The sequence below is a fragment of the Gekko japonicus genome, unplaced genomic scaffold (assembly GCF_001447785.1).
Source record: "Gekko japonicus isolate JY-2015 unplaced genomic scaffold, Gekko_japonicus_V1.1 scaffold1076, whole genome shotgun sequence".
Classification (NCBI taxonomy): Eukaryota; Metazoa; Chordata; class Lepidosauria; order Squamata; family Gekkonidae; genus Gekko; species Gekko japonicus.
The window spans coordinates 226,620-238,171 of NW_015162512.1; the positions used below are offsets into that span (position 1 = coordinate 226,620).

The 11,552-nt window shown below is 47.2% G+C and overlaps 3 non-coding genes across 3 annotated transcripts; 2 read left to right on the forward strand and 1 right to left on the reverse strand.

Annotated features, from left to right (window-relative positions):
- Nucleotides 1–9,269: 9,269 nt before the first annotated feature.
- TRNAE-UUC lies at nt 9,270–9,341 on the forward strand. Its single transcript has one exon. It is a non-coding gene; the product is annotated as a tRNA-Glu (tRNA).
- Nucleotides 9,342–10,515: 1,174 nt separating this feature from the next.
- Nucleotides 10,516–10,587, forward strand: TRNAE-UUC. The gene has a single exon. It is a non-coding gene; the product is annotated as a tRNA-Glu (tRNA).
- Nucleotides 10,588–11,340: 753 nt separating this feature from the next.
- Nucleotides 11,341–11,412, reverse strand: TRNAE-UUC. The gene has a single exon. It is a non-coding gene; the product is annotated as a tRNA-Glu (tRNA).
- Between the last annotated feature and the right edge of the window lie 140 nt (nt 11,413–11,552).

Here is an 11,552-nt window from a genome sequence, read left to right on the forward strand (position 1 = left end):
TATTTAACAGTATCCGAAGAAGTGTGCCTACACACGGAAGCTCACCCCTGGAATTAAACTCTGTCGATCTTAAAGGTGCCGCGGCTGGACTCAAACGTTGTTATTTTGACTATGCTTAGAGTGGAAGTCGTGAGAAGTTGGGAAACCAGCCGGGTTCCAAATGAGTGAGAATTATTCAAGAGACTCCAGAACGCAGCCGAAACGATGGCATTGGCATTTAGAAAGATCACATCATGGCGTCTGCATACAAAATAATGTTTTGTTGTTTGGTAAAGCGGAAGCCGCTTGATCTGAACAGATAATGGTCTCGATGTGGGAATCTGGGGAAGGGGTCAGGTCACAAAGCTAGAACAGGCCGTTATCAACTCAAATCTCAGGGAGGCGATTAATGCCACATCCTCCGATGCCGTTGTCTTATCTATGTAAAATAGTTGCCTTGGCTAAGATGTGCTAGGAGCCACTGGACTGCTGCTTGCAAGATATTCGACAAAGAAAAGAATCAGCCCTAAGAAGGTATCTGCCCTCCATTTTAGTAAGCATCTTTTGGAAGAGCAGACCCGATCCCACTCCTTATGAGGATTGACAACCTCCAGGTGGGGCCTGGAGACCTCTAAGAATTTTAACTGATCTCACTACAGAGATCAGCTCCCCTGGAGAAAATGGCTGCTTAGAGGGTGAACTCTATGGCATTGTACCCCACGGAGGTCCCTCCCAGGCTCTGTGCTCAGGAACTTCCCAACCCAGAGTTGGCAACCTAACCCCTTACTCTGCTCACATCTTCAGTTTTCTCTTAGTTTCTCTCAGGGCTTTTTTTTTTGCAGAAAAAGCCCAGCAGGAACTCATTAGCATAATAGGTCACACCCAACAGCAGACACTCATTGACATATTAGGCCACACCCCCGACGGTGCAGCTCATTAGCATATTAGGCCACACCCCATGCCTTCCCTTGGCTGGGGAGCCCAGGAAAGCCGGCCTTTGGACAGGCCGCGGAATGCATGGGGAGGCATTTAAATCCCTTCCCGATCCTTCCAGGGGCCCCCCAGCCCGCCAGCCTCAGAGTCGCCAGGGGGGGGTCGCCCTCCAGGCCTTCCCTCTGTAGCCACACATGCAGAGGTTTTGGCTGTAGTGGGCGTGGCCAACTCTGAAGCCAGCCGGAACTCCGTTCCTGTGCGTTCCTGCCCCAAAATAGCCCTGGTTTCTCTGGCTTCCCATCTGTCCCAAGAACCAGTACAGCTTCCTTTGGGAGACTTGCCTTGTTTCAGATGAAGGTGGGTAGCTGTGTTTGTCTGTAGCAGCAGAAAAGAGCAAGAGTCCAGGAGCGCCTTAAAGACTAACAGAATTTGTGGCAGGGTCACAATTCATGAGACACTGCTCAGTTCTTCAGATACAGCTAGAATGTCAGGCCATCTGTCCTACTCATTGGAAAGTTGAGTGATTTCAGATGCCGAATGACATTAGCAGGCAAATGACAAGAGCAGGTGTGATTGGATTAGGTGTGATATGCAGAGAGGTAGTAGGCATGGAGAAATCAGCACTGGTAATGAGACAGGAAACCTAACTCTCCGTTCAGTCCAGGAGGATGCATTGTCTTGAGCGTCATTATCAATTGCAATTCAGCAGTCTCTCCCTTTGAAATTCCTTTGTAAGAGAACTGCTACTTTTAGGTCAGCAACCGAATGTCCTGGAAGATTAAAATGTTCCCCCAGTTTTTTTTTAATGTTGTGGTTTCTGATGTCAGACTTGTGTCCATTAATCCATGCCTACTACCTCTCTGCATATCATTGCCTGCTAATGTTATTCGGCATCTGAAATCACTCCACTTTCCAATAAATAGGACAGATGGACTCCCATTCTCACTGTATCTGAAGAAGTGAGCAGTGACTCACAAAAACTCCTCCCCTGCCACAAATTTTGTTAGTCTTTAAGGTGCTACTGGACTCTTGCTCTTTTCTATTGCGCTATTTCAGACCCACTAAGACAGCAACAGTAGCTTCCTGGAGACGGAGATAAGGAACGCGGCGGCGGGCAGCGAGGGCAGAATGATGAGCGGCGGTGGCGACGAGTGCAATGGGGATGAGTGGCAGCAAGGAGGCGCAACACCAGCGGTGGATCGGACATCGGCGGAAGGCGGAGCCAGAAGACGCAAAGGACGTCAAGGCGCAGGCGCAGCGGAGCCAATATGGATAGAGCCGAAGCCGCGCTGATGCGAACCGCGCGCCAGATGGGCCCGCCGAATACAGCCAATGCCAAAGACCACTGGAAGAGAAGAAAAGGAGCCAAAACCGAAAGCCGAGCTGACAATAAGCCGAACCGGGAAAAGAGAAGAACAGCAAGTCCCTCCACTGGGTGCTGGTAGGGCAGTCCCCACCCCTGACTATATGTGGCCATAGATAGGGATAAAGGGTAACTGTAACCCCTTGGGGGGTTTGAGCGGGATACAAGCTGAAAGTATAAATAAATAAATAACCACGATCCATTCCCTCAAATAAGGATCTCCGATACATTAGTTCTCCAGTCCTGCTTTTCTTCAACTACACTGAGGGAAGAGCCCGGGAGACATCATCTTTGTGTCTGTAGGGAGCACCCAACATTTTGTGACGTCTCCCTCAGCAGCCCTCCACGGCAGCCATTTTGTAACTGTGCCCACCACACTACCCATTCTCAGACTTCTAAAAGTCCCCACAGGCTCAACAAGGATCACTCTGCGGACTTTGTGCACTGCTGGTGGTCCTGTCCACTAATAAAAGGTTACTGGACACAGATAATTCAACAAATTGCATTAATAGTTGAGATTGTCTTACCCTGCATTTTAGAATCTATCTTTCTGGAGACATGACGCACAACTGTGAGCAGAAAAAGCTTGGAAACATTAGTATCGACCTTACTGATGTTGGCAAAATTAACAATTGCACAAAAATGGAAGCAAAAAAAATGTTCCGACAATAACATGCTGGCAGAATAAAATCTGGGAACGCTTTATTTATGGGCGCACCTCTTCTAACTCCTCAGCCGTGCAATCAGAGAAATACCAAAAGTGGTTTCAGGCAGTATGGTTTCCTATTATTAGTTATTTAGAAAATAGTGAAACAGTTCCAAAAAAACCACTATACAAGAAGCTGTTGTTCTTTTAACTGTTTGGTACTTAGTCTATACAAATGTTTGACTTTACTGTGATACTGTGGGAGTTCTGCAAGAAAAGCTGTTTAATTGAGCCGGTAATTGCTCTTTGTGTCTAATTTTGCTGTGTTTACGCTGTTAAAAATTAATAAAAACAAATATTAAAAAACCAAACAAACAAGGATCACTCCTTTCTGCCTGGAATTAGTTTTTTGACTCAGTGGATTAGGGTAAACAGACTGAAATACATTCCAGATAAGATGGAGATGATGTTGATGAAGGGCATACACCTGTTATAGGTGGTAGCACACGTGTGTGTATAAAGTGCTGTGAAATCACAGTTGAATTACAGTGACCCCCCCATGGGGCTTTTAAGGCAGGATACTTCAGAGTTGATTTGCCATTGCCTGGCTCTGCATAGCTACCCTGGATTTTGTTGGTGGCCTCCCATCCTAGCACTAACCAGGGCTGACCCTGCTTAGCTTCTGAGATCTGATGAGATGGTGCTAGCCTGAGCCATCGAGGTCAGGTATGTTGGCAGCATACCCTATCAAAACCAGAGTGGATCCCACAGGTAATCCTGGATTAAGCACGGCTTACATTTCAAGAAGCCATTGTCATAAAGACATAAGAACATAAGAGATGCCAATGTTGGATCAGGCCAAAGGCCCATCCAGTCCAACACTCTGTGTCACACCGTGGCCAGAAATACCAGGTGCCCTCAGGAGGTCCACCAGTGGGGCTAGGACATTAGAAGCCCTCCCACTGTTGACCCCCCCAAGCACCAAGATGACAGAGCATCACTTGCCCCAGAGTCCCTATGTATACCTTGTGGCTAATAGCCACTGATGGACCTCTGCTCCATATGCTTATCTAATTCCCTCTTGAAGCCGTCCATGCTTGTAGCCGCCACCACCACCTCCTGTGGCAGTGAATTCCAAGTGTTAATTACTCTTTGGGTGAAGAAGTACTTCCTTTTATCCGTTCTAACCCGACCGCTCAGCAATTTCATGGAGTGCCCACAAGTTCTTGTATTGTGAGAAAGGGAGAAAAGTACCTCTTTCTCTACCTGCTCTTTCCCATGCATAATCTTATAAACCTCAATCATGTCACCCCTCAGTCGTTGTTTCTCCAAGCTAAAGAGCCCTAAGCGCCTTAACCTTTCCTCATAGGGAAAGTGTTCCAACCCCTTTATCATTCGAGTTGCCCTTTTCTGCACTTTTTCCAAAGCTATAATATCCAAAGACCTGTCACATCTACTCCGTACAATGGTATAAAATGGTCCCCGTTGTTCTGTCAGAACTATTTTGATGAGGGCCCTTTAATGGAGATTTCTCAAAAGAAATATCTTGACTTTTGTCCTAACGAATGCTCTCTGCAACATTTAAAAATAGCTTGCTATTACACAGAGACAATAACATTCAAGGGCTGAACTGTTCCGTAAAAATAAAGCGAGTCATTCCAGCACTGCCGCTTTGTGTTTGCACAAGAAACAGAGAACCATGGGGTGGCCGGGGACGAGGAAGCAGCCAGATTCAAAGAGGAGCCCGATGCTGGGGACTCATTAAAAATTGAGGACCGGCCACCTGAATAGCAAAATCTCCTATTCACTGGGAACAGGAGGAGGCCAGATGAAAGAAGAGACGTCCTCTTCTTCGGAAAGGTAACATCTAAGAGAGAACATTTATGCTAGCTGCAGCCGGAGCATAAAAGGAACATCAAATGATATTTTAAGAGGAGAGTCTTTCACTCCGTTAAATGCCCCGATGGAAGGTGATGTGATTTGAGCAGCCGATTTTTAATTATATATCAACAGCTTTCCCCTCTATCAGCCCTGAGAGAGGAGTGATAGTCAGTGCAGTCAAATTAAAACAGAACCGTGGAGGTTCTGTCATCTTTCTCACCCAAGATGCTAAATAAATTCTTCTGTTCCCAAAAATCCATACAACAGAGCATGTTTTGCAATGCTAATCATACATTTGGAATCAGCACTAATCAGTGGCATTCAGAGAGAGAGACCACATAACGGCGGTATGTAAAGTGCGGAATTAATCACACCCCGTCTCCTGCGGGAACAGGCTGAACTCTTGACTTTTTTGTTGACTTTTGCAACAGAAACTTTTGTATGGGTAAAGATAGACAAAGAGCAAGTATGGTTGCCAACTCTGGGTTGGAAAATTCCTGGAGATTTGGGGGTGGAGTCTTAGGAAATGTGGTGTTTGGGGAGAGACCTCAGTGGGAAAATAATGCCACCAAGGCCGGCTCATGCACTAGGCGAACTAGGCGATCGCCTAGAGCGGGACGGCCCTTAGGGGCACCAAACTGCACCCAGCCCCATACTCTGAGAGTTTCTTGATTAGTTGTGTTTTTCATTCTTCTTAAAATGCATTTATTTTTGAAAATTGGTGGGCGCACGGGGGGGGGGGCAGAAGGGATCCTTTCCTAGGGGGCAAAATAAGCTGAAGCCAGCCCTGAATGCCACAGGGGATCCACCCTCCAAAGAAGGTGTTTTCTCCAGGGGAACTGATCTCTGTGGTCCGGAGCAATGCTCCCTCTAAGCTGTGGAGTCTTGTGAGCAAAAATTCTACTTTGTGAGCTACTGGCATTACCGTTGTGAGCGAGCGATTCAGCTGCTGCATCAATTAGTTTGCTCTGGAGCCCTCCTTCCTGAGCTAAGACAAAAACGTGTGAGCTGGAGGCTACAAAACTGTGAGCCACCTCACACTAACTCAGCTTAGAGGTCCAGCGATCTCTTGTGATTCTGGGAGATCTCCCGGCCACTCCTGGAGATTGGCAATCCTAGGAGCCAGCCAATCACTTTGCAGCACATCCCCTTTCTGCTTTGGATCACACTGTTAGAGAAGGCAAATGAATCTAAAACAACAATTATGTTGGACGCTTATGAGTCAAAGAACAGAACATTTTGCCAATGTGTTTTTTATTACGGCTGTTCTCGCACAGCTGTAAAAAGTTCCTGGCAAAATGCTCCTTGCAAAGCATTTATTGTCTTTTAATTTTATTTACTGTCGCATTTCCTGCCCCGTTTTACAACCAAAGCCTTCACAGCAGAACAAAGGGAGGTAGTAGAGGTCTGAATCCCCAAAAGAAAGAGGTAGACGATAAAAGACATTTTACAAAGTATAGGTCTTCGAAATATTGAATGCTATGCGGGGGACTGCTGAGATAGCCGTGAGTTAGAAATTCATAAGCACTTGTGGAACATGATGTTCTCCTAGGGATGCCAGCCTCCAGGTGGGGCCTGGGGATCCCCCGGAATAACAGCTCATATCCAAGCCACGGAGATCAGTTTCCTTTGAGAAAATGGACGCTTTGGAGGGTGGACTCTATGGCACTGTGCCCCACTGAGGTCCCTGTCCTCCCCAGGCTCCACCCCCAAATCTCCAGGAGTTTCCCAACCTGGATCTCGCAACCTTACCCCCCCCCCAATCTCCCGCCAGTTACTTGGGGGGGGTACCTGGCAACCCTATTTAATCTCCTTCGTGAAAAGGATCCCGGGGATGGCAGATATTTATTTCGTAGATTTTTTTAAATCCCTCCCTTCCATCAGGGAGATCGGGCCGCGTTCATCATTCTCCCCATCCCCATTTTATTCTCACAACAACCCTGTGAGGTAGGCTAGGCTGAGAGAGAGAGAGAGAGAGTGTGTGACTGGGCCAGGGTCACCCCAGAAGCTTCCAAGGCAGACTGCTGATTTGAACCTGAGTTCAAAACAGGCTGTACCACTTCAGGCTGCAGCTAGAAGATCCCAGCTTGGAATGTTCCTTTACGTCAAGAACTCCCCGCAGCTAAAAAGCTAGGCCATTGGAGGGAAACCCTTCTCTTTCCTTTCTCCTCGTTTGCTGTGCTGTTTTTCTATGCGGAAGGGAGTATTTAACATCTGATAACATTCTCACTGTGGTCTGAAGTGCTGCTGTCCTTTCTACCATGTTGTTACTTGACTTGTGGTTGCCAACCTCCAGGTGGGGCCCGGAGATCTCCCGGAATGAAAACTGATCTCCAGGCGACAGAGACCAGCTCCTCTGAAGGGAAATGGCTGCTTTGACGGGTGGACCCTGCTGAGATCCCTCCCCTCCCAAACCCCATCCTCTGCAAGCTCCCTAAAGTTGCCAACTCCAGGTTGGGAAATTCTTTGTGTTGGGTGTTACAAGTCAAAACACTTCAGTATTTACAGGGTTAATGATGTTTGTCAAGTCACATGCTTGTTTGTAACCAATCTGTTTAGACAAGAGAATGCCCGGGAACTTTGGAGCTAATTTGCTAGTCTGATTGGAAACCAAGGTATCAAAGTATTTAGCATATGGGCTTCTCCTCCCGTTCTTTGTTCTGACCAGAGAAGGAGACGCCATTCGGCTCTTCCCGTTTTTACCTTTTAGCTGCAAGGATGTAGGCATAATAGCTCTTTGTTATTTTATGTCCTGTGTACCTTTTCCCATGTTAGGTTCAATGTTCCCTCTAAGCTGTGGAGTCCTGTGAGCAGAAATTCTACTTTGTGAGCTACTGGCATTAAAGTTGTGAGCAGGTAGTTTGGCTGCTGCATAAAATTAGTTTGCTCTGGAGCCATCTTTCCTGAGCGAAGACAAAAATGTGTGAGCTGGAAGCTAAAAAACTGTGAGCTAGCTCACACTAACTCAGCTTAGAGGGAACACTGGTTAGGTTTATAGTAAACTCTTATACTCTGAGTTATAGTAAATTCCGCTTACTAAGGGACCCCCTTTCCCCATATGTTCCCCCAAGGGCACTACGGTTGGGGAGTCAACATCTCCTAGAAATTCCAGGCCCCAGGGATATTAAATTTGCTGTTACTAGAGCCAGGGTATTTTCGGTGGCTGCTCCTACCTGGTGGAAGGAGCTCCCGGGCTGATAGAGGGGAAAGCAGTTCCGCAGGGCCTGTAAGACGGAGCTCTTCCGCCAGGCTTTTGAGTAGGAGCCGCCGCCACTTCAATTCCACCACTGATATGTTTGCAGCATCGCACCACTACCACTAATATGTGGTTCCATCTGGGTGCGAGGTGACCCTGGAAGGAGAGGGTGCTGACACGTTGCGGGGCCAATACCATTTGAGGAAGTTCTACCCCATCTTGCCCTGACACTTTGTTGTTGTACTGTATTGTTTTATGGTTTTAGACTGTTTTATCTGTTTTAATTCTGGCACTCATGCCTCGTTGTTAGCCGCCCTGAGCCTTTGGGGAGGGCGGGATATACATCCAAAAATAAATAAATAAATAATATTTTAAAACACACCATGGACTCAGTCTCTTAATACTCTGCTGACTTACTCAAAAAGAATCCCAACACTTTGCCATTTTTAGGTGGAGCCCAGGGAGGGGAGTGGGCGGGGTTGGAGGAGGGGGTGTGACGCCATACAGTCCACCCTTTGAAGAAGCCATGTTCTCCAAGGAACTGGTGCCTCCGGTCTGGAGATCGGTTGCAATTCCAGGAGATCTCCAGCCCTCACCTGGAGGTTGCCAAAACACTCCCAAACCTCTGGGCATTTTTCCAACCCAGTGTTGCCAGCCCTGGTTTTACTGTCATTACCTCATTTCCCTTGCATGTGCAAATGGGGCCAGTCCGTAAAGAACAGCAGAGCTTAAACCACGTTAAAGGGTATTTAAATCAAAGAAACTTTCTTGACAGCTCTTCACACGCACACCCCCACTTTGTGTGAAAATCCTCTTCCTGGTCGAGTGGGAGGGTGCACGGCTGGTATCTTTTCTGTCCTTGATACGGTGCATTCCTTCTCCTTCCTATGGCCTAATTCTTTGGTCCTTTAAGCCGAGACATTAAACGCTGGAATATCAAAAGTAAATAAATATGAAATTTTAAAGAAAGTGAATAGAGGGGAGGTAAAGTGAGAGAGAGAGACAGAGAATGGATCTCTGTTTAGGAAGAAGGTGTAAGTACCCCCTGATACATATTGGATGCTACTATGATTTTACCAGCAGCAGGAACTGATGTGCAAAGGTTTAACAGCTCTCTCAGCAGTTTGCTTAGGTTAGAAACAGGGGCGTTGCTGGGGCTCTCTTGGCAAGAAAAGCCAATGGCTTCGTCAACCCCCAGTCTAATGAAAGGAAACGATTCTCCAGGCTGCTTTCTGTAGACTCAGTTCAAACGAGAGAAGCACACAGCTCTTTCCCATATGGTCTAGCGGTTAGGATTCCTGGTTTTCACCCAGGCGGCCCGGGTTCGACTCCCGGTATGGGAAAAATAGCTGTTTTTATGTTCTTGAAGTTGGGATGCAATTGCGTAGTTTGGGAAACTGAATGGTAACCGAACCATGAGGGTAACTCCCTCCCCACCCACAAGCCGGGCACCTCCTGAGATCGGTTTTGCCCTTCACGTCCTGCGAGGTGCCTTCTCTAATGTGAATTAGACATATTTCGCAACTGTGAGTTCCTCAAAAACGCAGCTCCAGTTGACAACATGTTCGCAACTCTAATAAGACTTACCGCCGACTTCCTGTGAGAAGAGACGTTAAGAGGGGGAGAAACTGGGTAGTCTACTTCGCACTGCCTTGAGAGTGCGTTGAGGTGGGGAGCTAAAAAAAGCAAAGTGAAATTTCACAAAGGGAAGCAAGGATTCACGCTGCCGAGGCATCACGTGGCTTCTCGTAATCCTGGCAAGGATCCTGGTCGATGAGTGCCGACGTGCGGATAGCTTTAAATTGAATTATTTAATATCTTGGAAGCAACTTTTAGTCTTACCGGAAATTTAAAGGAGCCCTCACCTTCCACTAGATGGCAGACTTGAGCTACTCTGCGCTGTACCGGTAACTCGGGACAGGAGGGTGTAATTCTTTTGTAAATGGGTCACTTGTTCGGTTTCGGGTTTCGGAATGCAAATAAAAGAAAACAAGCTAAAGGCTTTTCCACTCCCCCCTCCTCCCACTTTGATACTTCGTTGCTGCATGGAGAGAAACAAGATGAACAAAAAGATGTGATTATCATACGGTATAGGGGGTCTCTGCGAACACACACACCGGGGGCGGAGGGGACGTTAAGTTTCGTATCCCTGGTCAGAAAGTTTGCGGAAGAGACAGTGGTTCGGTTTAGAGAAGGTGGAAATTGGTTCCAGGGCTTGTGCAACTTGGGAATTGGTTGAGGTGGTTTTGGAGCCGCCATTTAAGCCTTCATCTTCCTCTTCGATCCCCCCCCCCTTTGACTGGGGTCCTGTTCCTTTAAACGGAATTCGTGTTGATTAAACGCAGAGGGCAAAGTTCCACCCAGTGAATTCTGAAGGGTTTATGGTCGGGGTGCAAAAATGCAATTCCTCCAGAGTGACAGTAGGCGGCGATAGTGAACTGCTTTCTCTTGTATTGGCTCATGCATAGACTGTGCGACTGAACAACAACAAATAGGCAGCAGAAGTCCTGCACCTTCTCCCATATGGTCTAGCGGTTAGGATTCCTGGTTTTCACCCAGGCGGCCCGGGTTCGACTCCCGGTATGGGAAAAGGGTTCTTTTGCTAGTCACTTATATTTCTTCTCAAAAGTTAATTTAAGGGGGGAAATTGACAAAATGCCTGCAAGTAACCAATAAGATAGATTCCGGTGGGTAGCCGTGTTGGTCTGAAGCGACAGAACAAAGTTTGTGTCCCAGTGGCACCTTTAAGACCAGCAAAGTGTAATTCTGGGTATAAGCTTGCGTGTGGATACATCCACACGCAAGCTTATACCCAGAATTACACTTTGCTGGTCTTAAAGTTGCCACAGGACTCAAACTTTGTTCTGCAAGTAACAAAAAGTGTGAAAGAAGGCCTGTGTCTAGCAAGACAAGGTCCGTTCGTGCTTTCACCGTTTTCCCCATTGCAGATTAAATAGATTAAATGTGCCTTTAAATAGGTTGTGGTCCTCCAGGAGTCTCCTCGTTTTTTACCCAAGCCGCATGCAGAAATATCCATGACAATATCCTGCCTAGAAAAATGACTATTTGTTCCGTTGGCAAGGAAATCAAACAAACTTTATTGCAGCGCCCGTGATAAAACGACTGGCTTCCCACTCCGGCCCGCATTCTCAAGAGACCTATGTAACTCAAAAAGATCCATGTCTTGAGTGCAAAAAACACACAATTCAAAGCACGTTTACGGAGCCCGACTTCTTTTTCTCCTGACATGTGTGTCCTTAAGTTGTACTGAAGATTCAACTCTGATGGAGCGACAGAGTGCTCTCCAAGCCGGAGAAGAAACCAGCAACAAAAACTTTGCAGTTCCCATACCGGGAGTCGAACCCGGGCCGCCTGGGTGAAAACCAGGAATCCTAACCGCTAGACCATATGGGAGCTTCTGTCAAAACTCTCTTCCTCGTTGGCACTCATTTCAAATCGTCAGTGTGCCCCTGGTGGCTGGAAGAGAGAGCGGAGTCTTTACTCCGCAGACTTTCGCAGAGCCTTCGCCTGGTTTTGCTCTGTCTCCCACGCAC